Source organism: Mustela putorius, unplaced genomic scaffold (assembly GCF_011764305.1).
Source record: "Mustela putorius furo isolate JIRA1106 unplaced genomic scaffold, ASM1176430v1.1 tig00537295_pilon_pilon_pilon, whole genome shotgun sequence".
Classification (NCBI taxonomy): Eukaryota; Metazoa; Chordata; class Mammalia; order Carnivora; family Mustelidae; genus Mustela; species Mustela putorius.
In genome coordinates, this window is record NW_025422433.1 from 120,398 (window position 1) to 143,359 (window position 22,962).

The 22,962-nt window shown below is 58.0% G+C and overlaps 1 long non-coding RNA gene across 1 annotated transcript; it reads right to left on the minus strand.

Annotated features, from left to right (window-relative positions):
• Positions 1-15,227: 15,227 nt before the first annotated feature.
• LOC101688878 lies at positions 15,228-17,768 on the minus strand. The gene is made up of 2 exons (XR_006604892.1): positions 17,462-17,768; positions 15,228-17,042 (listed from the first exon to the last, which is right to left on the minus strand). It is a non-coding gene; the product is annotated as an uncharacterized LOC101688878 (long non-coding RNA).
• Between the last annotated feature and the right edge of the window lie 5,194 nt (positions 17,769-22,962).

Below are 22,962 nucleotides of genomic sequence, written 5' to 3' on the forward strand. Positions count from 1 at the left end.
AGGCATCGGGAGTTGTTTTGTTTTTGTTTTAAAGATTTTATTTATTTATTTGACAGACAGATCACAAGTAGACAGAGAGGCAGGCAGGGTGGGGGGTTGGGGAAGCAGCCTCCCCGCTGAGCAGAGAGCCCGATATGGGGCTTGACATGGGGCTCCATCCCAGGACTCCGGGATCATGACCTGAGCCAAAGGCAGAGGCTTCAACCCATTGAGCCATTGTGTGGGCTTGGCTTGCCGTGCCTGGATCCTGCCTCCGCTGGCGCCACGCCGATGCAGGTACCCCAGCATCGGGAGTTTTAAAAGCTTTCCAGGTTCCAGTGTTCACCCGCGGGGCAAGTGAACCTGCCCTCCCCATCTCACTGGGCTCACTGGGACGTCTTCTGTTTTTGGTGCTTGAGCATAGAAGGCTGATGTCACAGCCGGGCCTTTGCTCTTGTGGCTGCTTCTGGGGAGCCCCTCTGGCTCCAGAGCTGGGCGTAACTGGGTCCGTCTCGTCCTTCAGGGCTCAGCTCAGATGGGGCATAGCCACCAGAGGACGTCTTTCAGTACTGTATCTCCAGTAGTTTTTCTCAAAGACACTCACTATCTCTTTACCCGGATTTACTCTCTTCGTGGATTTTCTCACCATCTGAAATGATCTGTTTCTATGTTTTGAGCTGTTTCTATCTACCAGTAGGTAGTTTTGTGGGAACAGGAACCTGGCTTCCCATTGCTGGCCTGAACGTAGAACAGTGCCTTGCACACGGCAGGTCTCGGTGAACACGTGCCCGGTCGCTGAACTGCCCGCCACCCCTTGGGCAGGGAGAGAGGCTCTTCTGACAGACTCTGCTTAGACTTTCTTTCTTTTTTTTTTTTAAAGATTTTATTTATTTATTTGACAGAGAGAAATCACAAGTAGACGGAGAGGCAGGCAGAGAGAGAGAAAGAGAGAGGGAAGCAGGCTCCCTGCTGAGCAGAGAGCCCGATGCGGGACTCGATCCCAGGACCCTGAGATCATGACCTGAGCCGAAGGCAGCGGCTTAACCCACTGAGCCACCCAGGCGCCCCTGCTTAGACTTTCAAATGTGCCCAGGCTTCTTGCCCTCCCCAGTCACAGTCCTTCCTCATTGGCAGAGGCCAGAGTGGGGCAGGGGACACTCCTGTGTGGGACACAGCCTTCAGCCTGGCTTGGGCCCATGGTCTGGTCGTCCCCCTCACCCCCTGCTACAAACACGTGTCACAGCTTCCGGCAGCCTTTCTGTGGCACTTACTGCAGGACACGGAGTACAGCGGGGAACAGGAGGGGTGGACACGGCCAGCAAATGTCCCCTTCTCAAGGCCTTCACCCCCCCCCCCCACCAGAAGCCCTAACAACTCTGCCCCTGACCTTCTCATCCCCACTTGGGGCTCCTCCTGTCCCAGAGAGCGGGGTGGGGGGGAGGTGACTGCCTGTGTGTGGGCTTGGCTGGCCGGGCCTGGATCCTGCCTCCACTGGCGCCAGGCCGATGCAGGTTTCTCCTGTACACCTGTCCCCAGCCCTTCAGGAGGTCTCCCCGGGGTGCTGGGTGCTGGGGGAGTGCCTACCCCGGCACAGACGGGGGCGTGCTGGGCGTGCGGCCTCGGCCCAGGGCTGGGCTCTTTCCTCCTCCTCCTGCTTCTGTTTGTGTTTCTCCTTCAGTCTGTCTCTCCGCCGCTTCAGTGACCCCCCGTCCTTTCAGAGTCCACAAGTCTTCAGGAGCCTTCGAGGGGGAGAGATAGGAACAAAGAGATGTTTGAGAGACTGGGGGACAGGGCAGGCATGGTCTTTGCCCTTAGGGAGTGTGACAAGGCAGGTCCAGAATCCACCACGACTGAATTAGGGAGTGTGGTCATGCACACAGGTGCGCCCACCATCGCCCGAGGTCTGTCATTTCCGCGTCTTAAAGGCTCGTTGAGTGGGGAAGAGTGGGTTGAGGATTATGTTGACAGATTGGAGAAAGAGTGCAAATGATTTCGGGAAGGCTTCCTGGAGGAGGTGACTTGTAAATGAAGTGGGAAAGAGATGGAAGAGCCTGCACAAAAAATGTGAAGCATCTTTGGGGAGAGACCTGGACGTGGGAAAAGGAAGCTCCGGGGAGAAGAGGCGTGAGTGAAAGAGACCATGCTCCTTTCTCGGCTTCCACTCCCCATGCCCCCTTCCCAAAGATGGTCTTCAACCTTGGCTGCTTCTCTAAAGACTCATTTTTCTTCAAAATAAGACTGCTGCCTGTGCTGTGTTTTCACACAGTGGTGACCTGTCAGTGCAGGCAGCCTTCCTTGGGGCAGCCCCTGCTGCTCGGGTCCACAGCTTCCCCGGAGGACGGAGATGCGACCAGATTCACCAGACCGTCCACCTGCCCAGAGCCAAGGCCCGGCTTCGGGAGTCGCGGCGTGAGGGCTGTGCTTGGCTCCCACTGCTGGTCCGAGGCAGGACCAGGGCTGGGTTTCAGACCCACTGCCTCCTTCCCTGAAACACTGCTCCCTCTCTCTGGAGACTGACTTTCTCTGTCCTGTCCTGCTGGGAGCGTCCGTGCTCCCTCTCCCTGTACGCTGCCACGCAGGTGGCGCTCCTCCTTCAGCTCCTGTGTGCTGTCCACGCCCCCCACCGCCCCCTCGGGTCGCCGTGCCCACACTCTCTGTCCTTCCCCTCCTGTCCCACCAGCTCCTCCGGGAGCCCCGTTCGCCCCGTGCCCACTCCCTGAGTGTCTCCCATGCTGAGCCCTGCGGTAGGAGCTGGTGGTGACCAAGCCAGCAAATTAGACTCTGCCAGGAAAGACTAACCATAAGCAAGTAAACAGGGACCTGGACAAGGTAATTACAGATGCGTAAGTGCTCCGCAGCGGTGAAGTGGCTAATATGAAGGGAATGAAGCGGAGGAGGGGCGCACCGCCTTTACAGGGTTAGCAAACGCTTCTCAGAGGAGGGGAGGTTTGAGCAGAGCTTCCTCCCCCAGCCCCCCAGCGTGGGGAGCGGATCTTGCTGAAGAGGGACGAGGACCGTCGTCCCCTGTGAGGTGGCCGGGTACCAAGCGGGCCAGGCACTGGCTTCCGTGGCCCGGTCAGGGCGGCCAGACCCCCGCTCGGCCCCAGCAGCCCTCGCCCCCTTCTCTGCGGCAAGCCGGGTCCTCCTCTGCCTGCGCACGCACCAGGAGAACACCCGTGTCCGTGGGCACCGGCCCGTCAGGGAGAGCGAGCCTTCCAGAGCGAGCCTCTGTTACCCTGGGCAGCGCGCCGGACGCAGCTCGCTGGGTGCTGGTCCCACTCGCACCACCACATTCGAGAACCGCGGCTTTGCAGAACGTGAGAGGTGAGAGGGACATTCACACCATGTGGTGGAGCCGGAATCTTCACATGACAGATGGAAAACTGAGGTCCGCGGGGGACCGAGCTGGTCCTGGGAGCGCGCCTGGGCGTGGGGCCACCCTCCTGGTCCTCGTCCCCAAGCAGCCGCGGGCTGCTTCTAGTCCCTTGCACAGCCACAGTTAAGGCCGGCGCGCTGCGCCCTCGTGTGTGAGCGGACGGAGGCCCTGTCTGACCGGGAGCAGCAGCCGCAGACGGTGATGCCCAGGCACGCCAGCGCTGAGACCCTCGGCCACAGCCCGCGGCAGCGAGGACACAGACTGGTCCCCGGCCTATCCAACCAGGGCAGTGGATGGTGGGGGGGGGGGTTTGCTGGGAACCAAAGCCCCAGGCCCCAAGGGGGAGGCAGACTCCGCCCTCAGGGCACAGGCAGTGAGGATTTCCTGCAGGGAATGGTGATATAAGCATCACTGTGAGGCCTGGACGGTGAGAACGCATGAGCTTCTAACCCGACCCTCTGCCTCAAGGGCCGTCATCGGAGCCATCGCTCCCACAGACCCCTCCCGGGGTGGGAAGAGGGCCTCGCCTCTCGGATCTCGTATGAATTCTACCCTGTAGAACCGTAGCTGAGAAGGAGAGGTTCCTCTTGTCTCCAGCCTCTCCAGCGAGCAGGGAATGAAGCCGACCACAGTGTAGGCTCCTCAGATAAAACACAGGACACTCAGTCAAACCTGAGGTTCAGATAAACAGTAAGTATAAGTATCCCCCAAATGTCATATGGGGAATATCCTTGCAAAAGACGGTTCATTCTCTGTCCGGGATTCAGATTTAAGGAGCTGTCTTGTGTTTTTATTTGCTGAGGCTGGCCACCCCACAAGGGTCCAGCGCTGGGCCCTAGTATGGACGGGGGCCTTGAGGAAGGGCTCTCTGGGGAGGCCACGTTTAATGAATATTTATCAGGCGCAGCAGGGAGGGAAGGGCATTCCAGTCAGAGGGAACAGCATTGACTCACAAGAAAGGAAGAGTTTGGGCCGATGTACAGCAGCTGGGGCATGGTGAGCAGGAGGTCGGGGGAGTCAGCAGAGACCGGGTCACACAGGGTCTCCAGTGAGAAGCAGCATGGCCCAGGGGCGTCCCCCAGACTCAGGCAGGCTCTGCTGCCATGGGTCAGGGGACAGGCGATGACAGCCGGTCGAGCTGGAGAGGAGCAGGCTGGCTCCAGGTCCATTTTGTAGATGGGAGGCCACCCACAGGGTCCCTGGGCAGAGGCAGACATCCAGGGTGAGTCCGAGCTCCCAGAATGGACAGGGCTCCTGCAAAGCCCTTGAGGAACACTGGGTGTTGGTCTGGGACCACAGGGGAGGAGGTAAGGACAATGTGACACCCCCTCAGCAGGACAGCAGTCTCGGCCTCTTGGTGGGCCACCCCCTGCCCTGGCGCTCACCTGCTGGCTCCTTCTCTCCCTGCCTCCTCGGTTGCGTCTCTGCCAGGCTTACCCTCCCGTGGCGCTGTCCTTGTCCCGTTTCCTGCGGTCGGAACTCAGCCATGTGGGGGTGCGGTGTGCGGACTGGACTCGCATGGTGGCTGGTCTGCAGTCTCCCAGAGGACCGGGGAACCACCACTCCCCCCTGGTCCCAGGGAGGGCTGAGGCTGGAGGAGGGAGCAGCAAGCGGGAACCTCATTGTACATCCTTGTGCCAGGGGACTAAACCAGGTAAGAACCTGCCCAGAATGAAGGAACGCACACCCTACTCAGGGTTTCCAAGGTTTGACTCAACTCTTGTTGGCTTTGTGACTACAGAGTGGGAACATGTATACTTGTGTCAAAGACTTGTTGGGTGGCCAGAGGAGATGTTCATATGCATTTACTCAGCAGACACGCCGAGGCCCCTGCTATGTGCTGGACACTCTGCTGGGAGCTGGCGGCCCTGAGGAGGGGGAAGCAGACAGGAATCCGCCCCCGTGGGAATCACATTGTCCTGGGGGGACAGAGACGTAAAATGGGAGCAGATGGCAGGGTCCGTGGACATGCCGGAGCTGGAGCATGGGGTAGGTCGGTCAGTGCGAGCATGTCAGCAGGTGACACCTGAGCCGGGACGTGAAGCAGGGGAAGGCCGCTGTCGTCGCCTGTCCCCTGAGTGGTCCGACGGAGGAGGAGGGCCGGCGTCAAGAGCCCTGGGAGGGGGCAGCGGAGTGGGCGGGGCGGGGTCTGCAGGGACCGGAGGGCTCTGGTTCCACCGGAGGCTCTGGTCCATGGTGGGGGGCCTGCTGCGGGACGCAGGCGGCAAGGAGAGGGGGCTGTGGGACGCCGGACCACGGGGAACTGAAGGCCTGCTGCCCGCCGGGCTGGCCCTGGGATGTGAGCAAAGCAGGGGCTCCAGGGAGGGAGGGTAAGATGAGGGGTGGGTTGGTGGGGACGGAGGGCCTGTCCCACACACACTCCGACACTCCGACACTGCGACGGTCCCTCACCCTGCGGCTCCGGGAACTGTACAGCCCCAGGGGAGCCCGGGCCCCCAGCGAGCACTGATCTTGTGTTCCTGTGTGTGTAGCGACCGGCCATCGTCAGAGCCCCTTCGTGGATCTTCTGCCTTTCACTCAGCAGTCCGGAACAGTGCACAGCCTGGTGAACAGTGCACAGCCTGGTGACAGGGAGAGGCTGGGCCTGGCCTGCTTGTCCGGGTCAGAGGCTGCAGGGGCAGAGTTGGGCGGGGATGCCAGTGCTTTGTGCCCCCCCCCACCCCGCCCCACTCCCCTCAGGGCCACCGAGGCACAAAGACAGTCGGGGGCAAGGACTGTGAGTCAGAGAAACCCAGACAGGAACATGAAAGGAAGCTGGGCAGAGCAGGCAGCCCGTGAAGGCACAGCAGAGATTGACCTAGAAAAGCCTCCTGCGCTGGAGGGAGCTGAGAGGAGCCCGCAAGCGTCTCCGGCCCTTCCTCTTCCCCGGTGACCTGTCGCCCAAACATCACTGGCATGCTGCTGGCATCCGGCCCAACGATGAGCCGATGAGCCGGGAGCCTCTCCCTGCGACTTCCGCCCGAGCCTGGGCGGCGCCCCCACGGCCGCACGCGGTCCTGCCACCCCAGCCCCGCCCCGTGAGCCCCGGCCCCCGCGCCTCCTCCCTGGGGTCTCTGAGCACCTGCGGGCGCGCTTGAACCCGGGGCTGTGCCGCCCTGAGAGATGGGGGTGCAGAGAAGTGGACACTGTCGAGGACCGGGGGAGGACAGGGCCCACCGCGCTGGGGGGGGGGCTCTGGGACACCTCCGGACCTCTGGACGGGGTGGGGGCTGGGGGCAGCTAGGAGCGCGGCTGCGAGTACAGTGAGGCCTCGCGCAGGAGCAAGGGCTTGGGAAAAGGTGGTGTCCGGGCGGGTTGCAGACGGTCTAGGGGTCTAGGAATACTTGCCACAGTCTTCAAGAAGACTTTATTTATTGATTTGAGGGGGGGGGGGCAGGGGCAGAGGAAGAAGCAGACTCCCCGCTGAGCAGGGCACGTGGCTCTAGAGATCCCAGGGTCCTGAGATGATGACCTGAGCCCCCCAGGTGCCCCGATACTCGTTACATTTTTTGTGCACCTTCGTACATTTTGATTTTTCATTCCTATGAAGTAGGAATTTTGGAGTAAGAAACTGAGGCCCAGAGAGGTGGCGGGACGTGACCCAGAGCCTGGATGTTCTGCGCTCACACCACGCCTGCTGCTGCCTCTGTTGGTAACATGGGAGGTGGAAGAGAGGGTCCGTCTGTGGGCAGTTAAGGTTTTGTCCGACACACGTACATGGGGCAGTTTGGCTGTTCCTCGTGGTGTGCTGAGCACTGACCGTGTTAGGACCAGCCGAGCCTCTGACAGGGGTGACGTGAGCACAGGGACGGCACAGGGAGGGGACCCAGAGGGCGGAGGGCTCAGTTCTGGGGGAGGGCAGCTTTGACTCGGGAAGTGACCCGTCTGGTCTTGAAGGAAGGAGCTACTTCTCCTGTGCATGGCAGGGCTTTGGGGAGCGTGGGGGAGTTCTGCTGGGTGGCAGACAAGGACACTGGGCATGTCATCTATGTGGGATGGGGACAGGGACACCAGGAGTGTCCTCTACTGCTGGACACGGGACAAAGACACCAGATGTGTCACCTATGTGGGACGGGGGACAAGGACACCGAGCATGCCCTCTACTGCTGGCCAGGGACAGAGACACCAAGTGTGTCACCTATGGTAGGATGGAGGACAGGGACACCAGTGTGTCCTCTACCGCTGGACAGGGGACAAGGACTGCAGGCATGTCATGTGGGATGGGGGACGGGGCACCAAGCATGTCCTCTACCACTGGCTGGGGGACAGGGACCCTGAGTGTGTCATCTATGCCGGGATGGGGGACACTGAACCTGTCACCTGCTGAGAAGTGTCCCGCGTGTTTCCCCATTGTGTTGGAGTGGTAGGCACTGAAGTGAAGCAAACGTGGAGCGTTCCCAGGTGCCAGGTGCCAGGCAAATGCTCTTACAGACAGTATGGAGTTTAGTTCCCGTAGCAGTTTCAAAGAACGAAGAAAAAAAAAAAAGAGCGAAGAAGATCTATTTGGGTTGACATGAAAAATCTCTGAGACCCAATTTTTTTTTTAAAGATTATTTATTTATTTATTTGACAGAGATCACAAGTAGGCAGAGAGGCGGGCGGGGGGGGGGCAGGCTCCCTGCTGAGCAGAGAGCCCCATGCAGGGCTCGATCCCAGGACCCCAAGATCATGACCCGAGCCTAAGGCAGAGGCCCAACCCACTGAGCCACCCAGGCGCCCCATCTGAGACCTATGTTTAAAAGAAGAAGCAATTGCAGAATTATTTTGTGCTGTGAGTTCTGATCCACATTAAAGAAACCCACACACAGTGAGGGTTTCGTCTGAGGAAAACGGAGCAAGGTGTGTCTGCAGAGTGACGGGCCGCTGGGCAGCCTGGGGACTCAGCCGTCGGGAGTCCCAGGTGCGGGGGGGCGGGGGACGGTGGTGGAGCCCTGCCTGGGGATCCCGGTTGTGCTGGGGGCGGCAGGGTCCTGCCTGGGGCTGGAGCTGGGGGATCCCAGGTGTGGTGGGGACCCGGGGGTCCTCCCTGGGGCTGGCCGTTCTTAGGACTTCAAGCCAACCCTGCTCCGGGGGGCAGCGAGGCTCAGAGAGCTTGTAAGTGGGAAGAGACACTCTCTGACTGAACTGGTTCCACAGGTGGTCCCGGCTGCAGGGGTGAGAGGGGCAGGAGGCAGAGGGAGCCCACGGCCCGTCCTAGGTAAGGAGAGGAGGAGGGGTCCATGTGGGCACCTGGTCTGCCGAGGGAGTGGGCAGCTGGTGGGGAAGGAGGGAACTCAGAGCCGCGGTTATTTTTCAGGATTGCCGTCAGTTCTACACACGCGCTCGTAGACAGGCAGTGAGGCAGGTGGAGGAGAAGCACGCGCAGCTCCAGCCCGGCCTCCGCCTCTTCTTCGAAGACTTGCCGGTGGTGTTGGCCTCCGTCGCAAACATTACCACTACTGCGCACTCGCACCCTTAGGCCCGCCTGCTGGTCAGCTTTGTTTGGTAGCCACAGACCCCTTCACCAGCCCCCTCATGTCACAGCAGTTTCGCAAACACGTACACATACCCATTTGCACACATGTAGTTGCGCGTGTGCATAAAGAGCTGTGTGAACACGCACAGATGTCCTGGGGGGGGCCGTCAGATTAGGGCTCGGGACGTTCATTCTGCCTGTCCCTTTTACATTCCTCACCAGCGGATGCACGTGCTAGTTACTCAGCAGCAAACAAACAAAAACAGAGAGCTCCCCTGCGGGACCACAGTGAGAGGTAATGACCACCACCCACGCTTGACAGATGCCCAGCCTGAAGCCCAGAGACGTTCGTAACTGGTCTGAGGTCTGCAGGTGAGCCCAGCAGGCAGAACCCAGACAAGCAGACAGGGAGACGGGCTGAGGCGAGAAACTGCGATGGGGGGGAAGCCGCCTCTGGCAGCGGGACTGTGCGGTCCGGGGGTGGGAAGACGGATTTGGAGGCAGGGGCAGGGGCCGTGGGTGCAGGAGGGCACTCGAGGACAGAAGCTCTGGGCTGAGGAGGAAAGGTCATGGCCCCATGTCCTTAGAAAGCATCCCCGGGGAATTCAGGTGCCGGGGATCTGCGGTGAGTCACTGGATCCCAGAAACTGATGGCAGGGGTGAGGTCATCACCCCAAAAGGCAGGGAGCAGAGACAACAAGGCCCTTGGGGTCCAGGGAGCTGAACCTGTCCAGTCAGAGGTCACTGTCACAAAGCCAACAAAGAATTCGTATCTAATAGGTTTTCCTCGGGGGCTCAAATGAGTAGCTCTGGAGTCCCTGGGAGGCTGTGATACCGGGGAGGGTGACAAACAGAAACAGCCCGGCCAGGACCGCAGGCCAGAAGCCCAGAGGGAGGGCTTGCGGCCGAGGCCACCCAAGGCAGCTTCCCCACTGCCCAGGGTCACCGCCCCTGCCGTGACTGAGGGGGTGGTGACCACGAGGGCTGAAAGCCCCAGGGAGACCCGGGACTGTATGGCCGCTGGGGGTTGGGCACCGGGAGGTTAAGGTTAACCTGAGAGTTGCTCTATTGGAGAAGGTGTTTACACGGAACTGGTATCTACGCAGACACACGCCTCAACCCCTTATTCATCCTTTTCCCAGCTCCCCCCGCCCCCAGAACGGAAGAGCAGCCTCTGCCGACCAGAAGCTGGTCTGACAAAGCCTAGGCACGCCCAAACCCTGTAACCCCGCCAGGGACCTTCCTCTCACCGTCAAGGTCCCACCGGCCGGACTAAGAACTGAAGCGACAGGAGACAGATTAACAGGAGAAAACCAAAGGTAACAGCTAAGGCATGGGGGCTCCGTGCAGACCTGGAAATCCCAAAGGCAATGAGACCACAGGGGGCTTCTAGCCCCACGGAGAGGGGAGGGTCTGAGGCTGCAAAGGGGAAGAGGGCCTCTGGCAGGAAGGTGAAAACAAAGGTGGCCCATTAAGCAGGTGCGTTTCTTAGGTCAAGGGGAGCCTCTGTGAACAGCTTTCTTCCAGGCACAGCCTTTCCTTTCCAACGGAAACTTAGGCAGGGAGGACCTGGAAGACAGTTTTTCTGGCATCTGCTGCATTTTGATTACTTTTAACTCAAAATAAAGCTCCCTGTCTTGGGGCTAGCCCTGAACTGATCTTTTGCGGCTCTCTTGCACCGTTCCCTGCGGTGCCCACTCGCTCCTGCTGCCGGGCCTGCACTGTTCTTGCCTTCCTTCAGACCCGCTGGACCCACGCTGAGGCCCTGGACCCAGGCTGTGTGGGCACAGATGGCACCAAGGCCGGGGAGCCGGCAGGAGGCCCGGAACCAGTTGTGGATTCATCCAACAAATATTTATTGGCCACGCACACACGCCAGCCTGTCGCAGGTGCCAAGGACAATCGGCAAATGAAGTGGGATCCCTGATTTTTGGGGAAGCTGTCCGTTGGGGACCAGAGTGGGAAGACACATGAAACAGGTGGTTGTGAGTCACGGAAGTACATGGTGGTTGAGGCCTGGCCTGGGGGCAGCTCACGAGGATGCTCAGGAACACTAGTAGGATGTCTGGAGTGGGGACAGTCCCATGAGAAGGGACCAGAGCTGGCTGGGGAGAGCGCACAGCATGGGGAGAGGGGCCACTCACAGCCTTGCATCTTCGGGGAGAAAAAACAGGAAGCTGGCTGGGGGAGGGGCCGGGCTGGGGCACCTGCAGAGGCTCTCCGAGTCTTTACACTTCAGCAAAAAGGAGCCCGGAGCATCTATCTGTCGAAAGACCCTGGCCCATGACCTTCTTTTTATTCTTCTTGTCGTTGACAACATTTGCTGTTTATCGGAAAAAGCTTGAACATTTTATTTTTTTTTTAAGATTTTATTTATTTATTTGACAGAGATCACAAGTAGGCAGAGAGGCAGGCAGAGAGAGGGGGAAGCAGGCTCCCCGCTGAGCAGAGAGCTTGACATGGGGCTCAATCCATGACCTGAGCCAAAGGCAGAGGCTTAACCCACTGAGCCACCCAGGTGCCCCTTGAACATTTTATTTTTAAAAATTTTTTAGAATGTTTAGTTAGCCAACATATAGTACATTCGTTTTTGATGTGGTGCAGATTATCTTTTAAAAGATCATTGGAGGGGCGCCTGGGTGGCTCAGTGGGTTAAGCCTCTGCCTTTGGCTCATGTCATGATCCCAGGGTCCTGGGATCCAGCCCTGCATCGGGCTCTCTGCTCAGCGGGGAGCCTGCTTCCCCCACTCTCTCTGCCTGCCTCTCTATCTACTTGTGATTTCTCTATGTCAAATAAATAAATAAAATCTTTTTAAAAAAAGAGGTTTAAAACAACGTTTGTCTGCGGCTCACTTTAGAATGAGTAAAATCACAAGATGGACTGATGGATGGAGACATGGAAAAACAGGAACAGCTGACAGGGCCGTTCTAATCCAATGGTGATGGGTCTGTGTGTGGTCTCCAGAAAGCCCTTTGATCTCTCTGTCAGAAGATGTGGGGGACGGTGTGACCTTGGCTTGACTCACAGAGGAGGGATTGGGCCTGGGGTGAGGCTGGTACAGATGAGGGCAGAGGGCCTGCTCCAGGCAATGGTGGGATGGTGGCCTGGGCCAGGTGTCTGGGGGGGGCAGTGTGGAGCCCCGCGGCAGGCACCCCCCTCCCAGCTTGGAGCCCCAGGACAAGACCCAGACAGGGCAGTGCGATGGCCCAGATCTGGGGGTGGGGTGGGGCACAAGAGGACCAGATGAACTTGAACCATCATCAGGAACATGCCTTGCCACACCCCCTCCTCACCCCTGAATGATGGGGAAAGGGGCTCAGACTTGGTCCCTCCGTCACACTTACCCCAGTTTTCTCGGTGCTTCCCCAAGCCTGGGGAGCTCTTGCTCACTCTCCCTCCCTCCCCGGAGAGGGCCCTTCAGCCCCGGGGTGCTGGGTGGACCCCCAGGATGCTGCTTCCTCTTCCAGTGTTTGAAGACCCTGCCTGCCCTCCCTCTAGTCCCCTCATACCGGCCTCCATCCCTGGCTCCTCTTGGGGAAGGCATCCTCTGTCCTGTCCCCATGCTTTGTCATCCCAGATCTTGGCTTTGGCCCTCTTTCCAAGGCCATCATCTCCCTCCTGTTCATAGGACACTCTCCAGAGGGTGGCAGGAGGAGTCACAGACCGAATTGTGTGTGCTGGAAAGCTGTGCGGAGGTCCTGACTTCCGGCGGCTCCGACTGTGTCCCCGTTTAGCAGTAGGGCCTTCCCGAGCAAGGGCTCCGGGGGACTGGACACGAGTGCAGTGCAGCTGGGCTCTGGAGAAGAGACAACCCTGGACACACGGACACAGGAGCAGGCCCCCTGAAGCTGCAGGTGTAGACCGCTGGGGCACATGCGTGGGGAGAAGCCCCCGAACTACCAGCAAGCACCAGCAAGCAGAGGACGCAAGGGAGGGTCTGCTGCCAGGCCCTCCGGAGGGCGCAGGAGCTCCAGGGCTTGCGACATGCATTTCTCCGCGAGAGTGGCTGCTGGGGTTCGAGGCGGATGCAGCGCGGTGGAAGCAGGGACTGTCCCTTTCAGCCGTTCTGTCATGCATTGTAGGGGGATCTTCTGTCTTCAAGATGGCATTGGTGTCCTATCTGGGGTGTGGAATTGAGGAAACTGTGTAGGAGAGGGCCGAGGTCTGTCCACAGGTTGTTAGCAGGAACTACCCTGGACCGAGGAGGGACATCCAGGCCTTGGTCCCCCTGACCCGCTGACCTCCTGGCCATCCTCTGCGGGTTGGCTGGGACCCTCTACAGCTCCGTCAGCTTCCGAAAAGCAACCTAGTGGGGGGGGGGGTGCTCGGGGATGTCTGAGGGAATGGTCAGAGCTCTGGGCCCACCCGGTGGAAGACCCTCCCCTCCCTCAGACTGAAACCCCCTCCCTCAGCCTGGAGCTCCGGAGGGCGGTGGGAAGTGAACCGCGGCAGTCAATCCTGCTTCTGTCTCTGGCTGCGCACAGTGTGGTCAGTGCGGACGCCCCGTAACATCTTTGGGCAACGTCTTTGGGAGTGTGCACCCTCCCGACAGGAACACCCAGGAAGCCTGCCTGGGGGAGGCGTCCTGGAGGAGGTGGGCTGAAGCTGGTCCACAAAATTTGAGTGAGATTTCCAAGACATCAGTCCTTTGCGGCAAAGAGACTCTGGGGGTTGGCTTCAGTTTAGTGAATGAGTCAACCACCCCGTTCTAGAGTCTGCGCCGAGTGTCAGGGGTTAGGACGGGGGGGACCGTCCAGGATGGCCTGGGTCGTGAAACAGCAAGGTCAACAAGAGGGGCACGATTCTGAATGAGCGTGCACAGGGGTGCGTGTTCCCAGTCCTCACCTACGTCCCTATGGGCAGGAGAGGGCGCTGACGTCATGGGCGAGGCCTGGCGCGCGGCGAGGGGAGCCTGCCCAGCCGACCCGCTCCGGGGTCTGCGCGCGCTCCGGCGGCTCTGCACGCAGGTCCCGCCGCCGCCGGGACCCCCCCCCCCCACCTCCGCGGGAGCCCCACCCCTACCCCCGGTCCCCCACCTCCTTGGGGCTCCCCAACCCCGCAGGACACCCACCTTCGCGGGAACCCCGACCGTCGCGGGACGCCCCCCCCACCTCCGCGGAGCACCACCTACCTCTGCAGGACCCCCCACGGCCGCGGCCTACCAACCGCGGGCCACCGCACCCCCGCCCCCGCGGACCTGCTGCCCAGGGGGGCTCCACCTAGGCGCGCGGCCGGCCGGCGCCTCCCCGGGGCGGCGCGGGGCGGCTCGATCAATGGAGATTTTTGCTGTGGGTGGCGGTGAGGGTTCCTGGGGAACCGGACCTGAGATTGATTTCGGTTTCCGAGTATGAGGAAGTAGAAGGAGCAGGCGGGTTTGTTTGTGAGTGGGGAACGACACGCACCCCCACTCCGGGTGGAACCAGTCTCAGGTGAGACTCGGAATCCTTCCTGCGGGAGAATGTCCGGGTTTGGAGTCGGGTTCACTTCCAAATATTGACCACACTTGGGAGACCACACTTGGAGAATGTTTTCACTTTTTTAAACGTGTCAGCTGTTTTCTTAAGCAAAATGACAAACAATTCTATGGTGAACTCTCCAATACCCCCTTCAGCGGTGATCATGGACTCAAGACTTTTTTTTTTTTATTTTTAAGATTTTATTTATTTATTTGAGAGAGAAGGAGCACGAGAGGAGGGAGGATGCGAGGGAGAGGCAAGCTCCCCGGCGAGCAGCAAGCCCCGGGCCGGACTCGGTCCCAGGGCTCCACGATCATGACCTTAGCTGAAGGCAGTCGTTAAACCAAGTCGTTAAGCCACCCAGGGACCCACCAATGTTGTTTTTTATTACCAGGATGACAAATGAAAAAAATGTTTTATTTGCAATTCTCTTTCAATATATCTCACTAATTCTAATTATTTGTTTTTGAAGATTTTATTCATTTGAGAGATTGAGAGAGCATGAGCAGGGGGAGGGGCGGTGGGATTGGGGAAGGGCAGAGGGGAGGGTCTAGCAGACTTCCTGCTGAGGAGGGCTCAGTCCCAGGACCCTGATATCAAGACTTGAACTGAAGCCAGGCCCTTAACCCTCCCAGCCGCCCAGGCACCCCTACTGCATTTTATTTTTTAATTTTTTTTCCCCTACTGCATTTTTTTTTAGAGATTTTATTTATTTATTTGACAGAGAGAAACCACAAGTAGATGGAGAGGCAGGCAGAGAGAAAGGAAGGGAAGCAGGCTCCCCGCTGACCGGAGAGCCCCATGGGGGGGGCTCGATCCCAGGACCCTGAGATCATGACCTGAGCCGAAGGCAGCTGCTTAACCCACTGCGCCACCCAGGCGCCCCTCCCCTACTGCATTTTAAAGGCACTTTTAAGTAATGCCTCTCTGGGTGTTTAAGTTACCAGTTACATACACAGGTTCGATTTGTCTTGTTTCATTTTACTTTGTAATGATGTAAAACATTACATGTTTCCAAACTCAAAGCTACAAGACAGGGCGCACACAGAAAAGACCAATTCCGTCTCTACCCCCTGGTTTTCCTCTCCCCAGAGGTCACTGTTTTGGTTAGCCTTTTGTTTACACTTCCGCTTATAAAACTGTAAGTAAGTAGACAAATATGTATTTTACATTTCTCTGAGGTGTCTGTTCCCACCTTGCTGTGCCCCCCCCCCCTTGTTAAGTTAATAGATCCTGGAGGACCTCCTATACTCCTCATCTGCAAAATGGAGGCGAGGGGCAGACCTGGTTGAGTCTCTTGGAGAACTACTGTCCAAGGGGAGGTTCTTCAGATCCTCAGGAAGGATGAGATCCAGATGGGCCAAGGCTACATCCAGTGCCCGCTGGGGGCCTGGGGAAAAGGGGTGACGGAGGAGGGAGGAGAGTGGGGTGGCCCCGTGCTGCTGTGCCTCCTCTGTGTCTGCGCGGCCACAGGACGCAGCTAGGTCCTTCCCGATGCAGTGTTTCCATCACAGCCTGCTGGCTCTGTGTCCGGTCTGGTCTGTCCTATCGCACATTGTGCGGCAATGAACAGCCGGGTGCGGAGTCTGTTCCCGTGTTTCGCGCGTCCTGGCGGACACAGGCGTGGTGGGGAGAAGGAGACCGAGGCAAGAAGGGACATTTAGGGCGGGGTCAGAGACTTCGCGCCTGGCCTAGGTAGCACTTAGAGGTAACATTTTTCAAGGGGTCCTGGACGCCTCGCTTCAAGGATGCCAGCGTCAGCACAACCCAAACTGAGGGGACAACGGGGCGGAGGCAGAGAGGAAGGCAAAGGAACAGTTCCAGGTCAGGACCGTCCGAGCGACGTGAAACAGGCAGCTGCAGAGGGCAGGAGGCGTGGACGCTGTAGCGGCGGTTGCTGGTGGGGGTCGTGGAAGGCCACATCCCGCACTCGGGATCCTCGACGACGCACCAGGGCACACCCCCGAGCGCGGTCCTGGCGGGCGCCCAGCCCTGCGGCCCGCCGGGCTCCTCGCCCACACTCAGCTCGAGGCCAAGCCCGCCAGCCAGGTCCCTCCCCAGGCCCCGCGGAGCTCCGCCTCCCAGGCGTGGAGCCTGCGGAGAGGCTTAGGGCACCCCGCGCACCATACCGCCCCGCGCACGCGCTGGATCGGTGGGTGCGTCCGAGCCGCCCGGAGGAGGGGCGTCCAGAGCTAATGTCTTCAGACCCGGGAAAATGACGAGGTCCGGGTGGGCCGAGGCCTCTTCCAGAGTCCTGGGGGCTGCGGGAAGGTGAGGAGGAAGGGGAAGCCCCGGGTCAGGCTGTCCAGCCCCCTACCTCCCATCTCCACGCCGGGTGCTGCCGGACCCAGGCTTTCTCTTTCCAGCCACGCCCTCCTTGTCCCCAGAGATGTCGTAGCCTCCTTGTAATTGAGCCCTAATCTCACCACGTGCTGCTGTGTGGGTGCAGAGCGGGGGCGCCTCACGGGTGAAGGGGTCCCCTCCTCCTTCCCCTCTCCTGGGGTCCCTGATTCTCACATGTAAAGCAAGATTCGGGGCGGACGTAAGAGGTGTCGAGGCTCAGACTTGCTGAACGCGGGTAGTTTTCCAGCGGAGCCCCGCCAAGACAGGGATGCGTGGACTGTTATTTGGGTTGGAGTCTTAGTCTGCCCCCACTAGAGGGGCCGTGCCCCGACCCGACGGCAGCGGTGGTTGCAGGCTCTGCTGGACACGTAGGACTGGGGCCTCGCTGTCTCCCGGTTATGGCACACCCCTCACTCTGCGGCTGGTGAGGGGCTGGGGGAGATGGAGGAGGGTGTGAGGAAGCCGCCTGGTCGGGTTAGGGATGGGCTAGGCCAGGGTTTACTCTTCTCGGGCCCCCTCGCCGGGCGAAAGTGCTGCCTCGGCTAATAGCGAAAAAGGAGAGAGTGGGACACGGAGGCCTCGGCTCTCAGGGCGCACTTTACCCGCGAGCGCGCACCGCCGCCCAGTCAGGAGCCGAGTATGGGGCGGAGCGCTGGGCGCCCCCGCTCCTCCTTCCCGGCGGTGCCCGGGCACACCCGCGTCCCTTCTGCGAGTCTTCACGGCCCCCGCCCGGCCCCCGCCCCGCGACGCCGCGCTCATTGGTTCACACGCCGCCCCCGCGCCCCCGACGCGCTGCACCCCTCCGCCCCCCCCACGGCCGCACCCTCCGCCCCCCCCCCCACGGGCCGCACCCGTCCACCAGCCCCCCTGCCCCTCTACGCGCTGTTCTCCTCGGCGGGTCCCCCCTCCGCCAGGCCTGCGCTCTCCGAGCTGCTGGGTTTAGGGAAACCGTCCCTAGGGGCAACGCTGGAGGGTGGTTTTCCCAGCCCGCGAGGCCCGCAGTAGGAGGGCACCGGGGAGCTGAGAGGCGGGGCTTGGTGACGCAGGAGTAGTCGTTCTGCATCTTTGGGGCAGGGCAGGAGACCGGAGCAAAGCCGCGGAAATCCCGCCAGAAAGCGCTGCTGAGCGCGGGACGGAGCGGGAGGGGTGGAGGCGAGACTGAACGGGGTGGGGGCGCAGCCCGGGGGCGGGCGCGGAACGGCGCGCGGGGGAAGAGCAGCGGGGCGGGCGCGAGGCCGCAGCCCCTCCGCGTCTGTGCGGGTCTGAGTACCGCGCGCAGACCGTGCCGCCCGTCGCTGCCTCCCCCCGCCCCAGGCCCTCCGCGGCCTCAGTTCACCCCTGGGCCGGTCCACCGAGAAGCGGAAGCGGAGCTCATTCCCCGGAAGACAGGCCCCAGGACCCGGCGGAGCTGCCGGCCCCGCGCGCCGTCGGGCTGCACCCTGCGCCGTCGGGCCGCACCTTGCGCCCTGTCCGGGGCCTCACGCCCCAGGGTGCCCAGGAGCACCCCCCCCCCCCCGCTGCAGAGATGCCCCTCCCGCAGGCCTGCGGCGGGAAGGCTTCCGCACGCCCCTCGCCGACAGCGGCAGACAGCTGTTCCTGCCGCCCGGGGCGTGGTGGGTGCCTTAACCTGCGGCTTCTGCGTATCAAGGCGACAAGGGGTCCAGGAGTGTTCTCTCCCCAGGTGTTGCCTGTCCGAGAAGAACAAACGCTAAAAGGAACAGAACTGGTCGAGAGTTGGGCCCGTAACCGACTGAGCCCCCAGGCACCCCCAGAATTCACCTTTTAGACAGGTTTTTCTTGACTGGCTTGGTGATTTTAAAAATAATGGCAATGTAAATGCCTTTGGAGACCGTGGCTACCGTCCCGCTGCTCCCTATTACCTCTTGTCTGCCCGGCCCCTGGAGGCCTGCACCTTTTCCTCCCCCAGCTTTACTGAGAGATAATGACGTGGAACATCGCGAAGGTTTATGGCGCACAGCATGATGATTTGATGCGCCTACGTGTTGTGAGATGTCTACTACGGTGAGATCAGTAAACACATCCTTCACCCCACGTAATTACCATTTTGCTGTTGTTTTGGTAAGGACACCAGCCATCTATGCGTGCAGTCACTTCCAAGTATAGGGTCGGTGTTGTTAACTGTAGTCCCCATGCGCACAGATCCGTGCTCTAACGGGAAGCATGTGCCTTCTGACCAGCGGGTCCCCACTTCTCCCAGCCGGTCGACCACTGCCTGCGTCTCTGTGAGTGCCATGTTGTTAGCTCCACAGAGACAGGGAGCACACCACGTCTGTCCTCACCTGGAACTGGCTCAGCGCCATGCCCTCAAGACCAGCCTTGCTGCGGCAGATGGCAGGGTTTCCTTCCCTCAGATGGCTGAAGGGCATTCATGGACTCACACACACATGTAAATACCGTTTCCTTTGTCCGGATTCTACCCATCGCGCCGTGCTCGCCATCGCAAGTACGGTTACCGTCTGTCATCGCACTGTTGTGACATCAGTCCTCACGGTGCTCCCTGTGCTGGACTTTCCGTCCCGGGGACATCCGTACTGTAACCCCGGAGGTCTGTGCCTCCCCAGCCCCTTCTCTGTTGTGCCCACCCTGCACCTCCCTCCTCATGCCAAATGCTGGTTTGTTCTCCGCATTTATGAGTATGTTTCTGTTTCTTTGTGTGTTTGGTTTCTTTCTACCACATGTACGTGAAATCCTTTCTCTGTCTGACTTACTTCAGTTAGCGTGATACCTCTAGGTTCTTCCCTGTTGTGGCAAGTGGCAAGGTCTCCTTTTTCGTGGCTGAGGAATGTTCCATTGTGTGTGTGTACTGCCTTGATGGGTACGTGCATTTGTGAACAGACGGACGCGTGGGCTGGTCCCTCTCTGGGCTGTCGCATGTAGTGCTGCCATAAACACAGGACCGCATCTGTCCCTTCAAATGAACGTTTTCATTGGCTTTGGGGAAATACTCAGCAATAGAATTATTGGATTGTACGGTAGTTCTACTTTTGACTTTGTGAGGAACCCCCATACTTCTTTCCACACTGGCTGCACCCACTGACATTCCCACCGACGCGGGAGTCTTCCGCTGGTGGCACTGACCGCTGGGTCTTGTCCACCCAGTAAGCCACGCTGTGCCTCTTGATCGAATAATTTGATCCGTTTCCATGTAAAGTAATTGTTGATAGGTAAGGACTTAGTGTTCCCGTCTTGTTCATTGTTTTCCGGATGTTCGGTAGCTCCCTTTTCCCTGCGTTGCTCCCTCCCTTTGTGAACTGGTGATTTTCCATGGCGCCAAGCTCTGATTCCTTTCCCTCTATGGCGTGCGCATCTACGAGAGGTGACAAGCCTTGTGTCACTTGAGGCTTTCTTGAAGCATCTGATAGGTGTGACAGTCTGCTTCAAAGTGGTAACAACTTACTTTTGATCACGTACAGAAGACTACCCTTCACTCCACCTTTTATGCTTTTTGATGTCACAATTTACATTTTTTCTATTGAGCATCCATGATCAAGTTATTGTAGTTATGGTTATTGTTAATACTTTCGTCCTTTAACCTTTATGCGAGTGTTAAGTAGTTGCATTACAGTGTTCTGAGTCGGACTCTATGCCTGGCTTTACCAGTGTGCTATTTTCCTAGGTTTTCATTTTACAAATTAGTGGTCTTTCATCTCAGCTTAAAGACCACGTTTCAGCGTTTCTTATAAGGCGGGTCCAGGGTGGGAAGTCTTCCTGTGCCCTTCATGTCTGCCCTGGGGGGCAGAACCCGAGCTGGAAAACCATGGATTTGTGTTTGTTCATATGGCTTGGTCTCAGCACAATAATGAGCATGACATCATTCACACACCCTTTTTTTTTTTTTTTTTAAAGACTTTATCTATTTGACAGAGAGAGAGATCATAAGCAGGCAGGGAGAGAGGGGGAAGCAGGCTCTCCGCTGAGCAGAGAGCCTGATGCCGGGCTCAATCCCAGGACTCTGAGATTGTGACCTGAGTTGAAGGCAGAGGCTTTAACCCACTGGGCCCCCCCCAGGAACCCCTCATTTATGCACATGTAGAAACACAGCAAATACTCCATAGGGTTCATGGCCCCATATATAAGTGATGGAAACATAAACACAAGGCCTGGGGCACACACTAGACATGTGACTGCATTTGTTCTGGGAGGGACAGGAAAAGGTGTAGCGCCTCCAGTACATCTCTAACATCTAATTTTATTTGACAAAAACCTGAGGCAAATATGGTGAAATATTCACATCTGTTAACTCTGGGCTGCGGTTACAAGGATGCTTATTATGTGATTTTCTATTCTTTTCCATATTAACATTTTCAAAATAAAACAGTTCAGTTAAAAAGGGAAAAATATTAAAAAATGAATAAAGGATAAAAGTAAATTCAAAGTAATTCTTAAATTCTGAAATTAAAAAGTTCAAAGTCCCTAGAACTCAGGAAAATACAAATAAGGAGATACAAACACAATAATGAGGTAAAGCTTTGTACTTGCCAGATTGGTGGTTTTATTTTTTAAGTAAAAGCTGATAAGGATGGGGACAAATCAGACCCTTCACACGTTGCTGGTAGGAGTGTGAATGGTCGCAGTCTTCGGTCAGAAGGCGTCAAGGGAATGATGTGAGCGGTGAGCGAGTGGTGGCCAGGAAGCACATTGAGAAAAGCAGAATGTTTCCAGACTCGGGATAGGACTGTGGAGTGGCAGTTAGGTAAAGGGAGGCCTGCACAGAGGAATCCTGTCCCTGGTTCCCCGAGGAGAGACAGATTTTGCTTCATTAGAAACAGGAATTAGAGAGACGCTTGGGTGGCTCAGTCGGTGGAACTGCTGCCTTCGGCTTGGGTCATGATCCCAGAGTCCTGGAATCAAGTCCCGCATGGGGCTTCTTGCTGGGCAGGGAGTCTGTTGCTCTGCCCGCTTGTGCTCATGCACTGGCTCTCTCTGACAAATAAAATCTTTTAAAAAACAAGAATTAGAAACTGAAATAAAAACAGCTCTGTTTGAACTACCTTGGTGGCTGAAATGTGTGCGGAATTGGTGGACTGGGTGAGGTTCTCATCTGACCCCACGCACAGGGACTGCAGAGTCGAAAGTCCTCTGCAGAATCCGACACATGCAAACCAAGACCGGTGAAAAGCAACCATAAAAGTCAATGCATGGGCTCATAAAGTCCATTCGTAAGTAACAGTTAGTGCAATTTAACAGGGACTGAACTGCTCAAAACCAGAACGGTCATGGGATTAAAAAACCAACATCTGTGTGGTTGCTTTTCTTCCCTGGAGAGACGCATCAGGAGAGGCACTCGGGTGGCTGTGTCTCATAAGCACCTGACCCTAGATCTCAGCTCAGGTCTTGATCGCGGGTCTTGGCCTCAGGGTTGTGAGTTCAAGCCTTGTGTTAGGCTCCACCTTAGGTGTGGGACCTACTTAATAAATAAATAAAACACATGAGCATCGTGTAGAGGCTGCTGTCCCAGTGCAGATGGGGGGGGGCGGGTTCCACGGCAGCCTCGCATGTCGCTCTCTGCCAGGGGAAATCGCAGGCTGCCTAACACCCCAGCTCCAATCTAGCTGCTAGCAGGGTCGGGGTAGAAGCCCAAAAAGACCTGGTCCTCACTCCACTCAGTTATCTAAAGGGATGGATCATTTAAAAATTTTTTTTAGTTTTTTTTTTTAAAGATTTTATTTATTGGACAGACAGAGATCACAAGTAGGCAGAGAGGCAGGCAGAGAGAGAGGAGGAAGCAGGCCTCCCGCTCAGCAGAGAGCCCGATGCGGGGCTCGATCCCAGGACCCTGAGATCACGACCCGAGCCGAAGGCAGAGGCTTAACGTACTGAGCCACGCAGGCGCCCCCAAATTTACTTTTTATTAGTGAATTTGTTCATGAACATGCAGTGTCGTATCGATTTCAGGTGTAAATACAGCAGTTCGGCACTTCCGTAGAGGCCCCTCTGCTCTGCTGGACAGGACAGGTGCTCTCCTTCACCCCATCACCTGCTCCCCCCACCCCGCCCCCGCCTCTGGTGACCACCGTGTGTTCTCTGTAGGTCAGAGTCTGTTTCGGGTCCGCCTCTCTTTTTGTCCCTTTCGCTCATGTGTTTTGTCTCTTAAATTCCACATATGAATGGAATCCCAAGGGTCACTATCCAAACTCCACAAAGGACTTCTACGACTCAACCCCCCCAAACAAATAATCCAATTAAAAGTGGGCAGAAGACTTGAACAGATTTTTCTCCAAAGAAAACATCAAGAGCTTGTTTAAATCACCGGACTGGGTAATTTCACTGCGAATCTAGCCGTGCTTCAGGACCCAGGTGTCAGATTCATGCTGGTCCAGGTGCTGCCGTG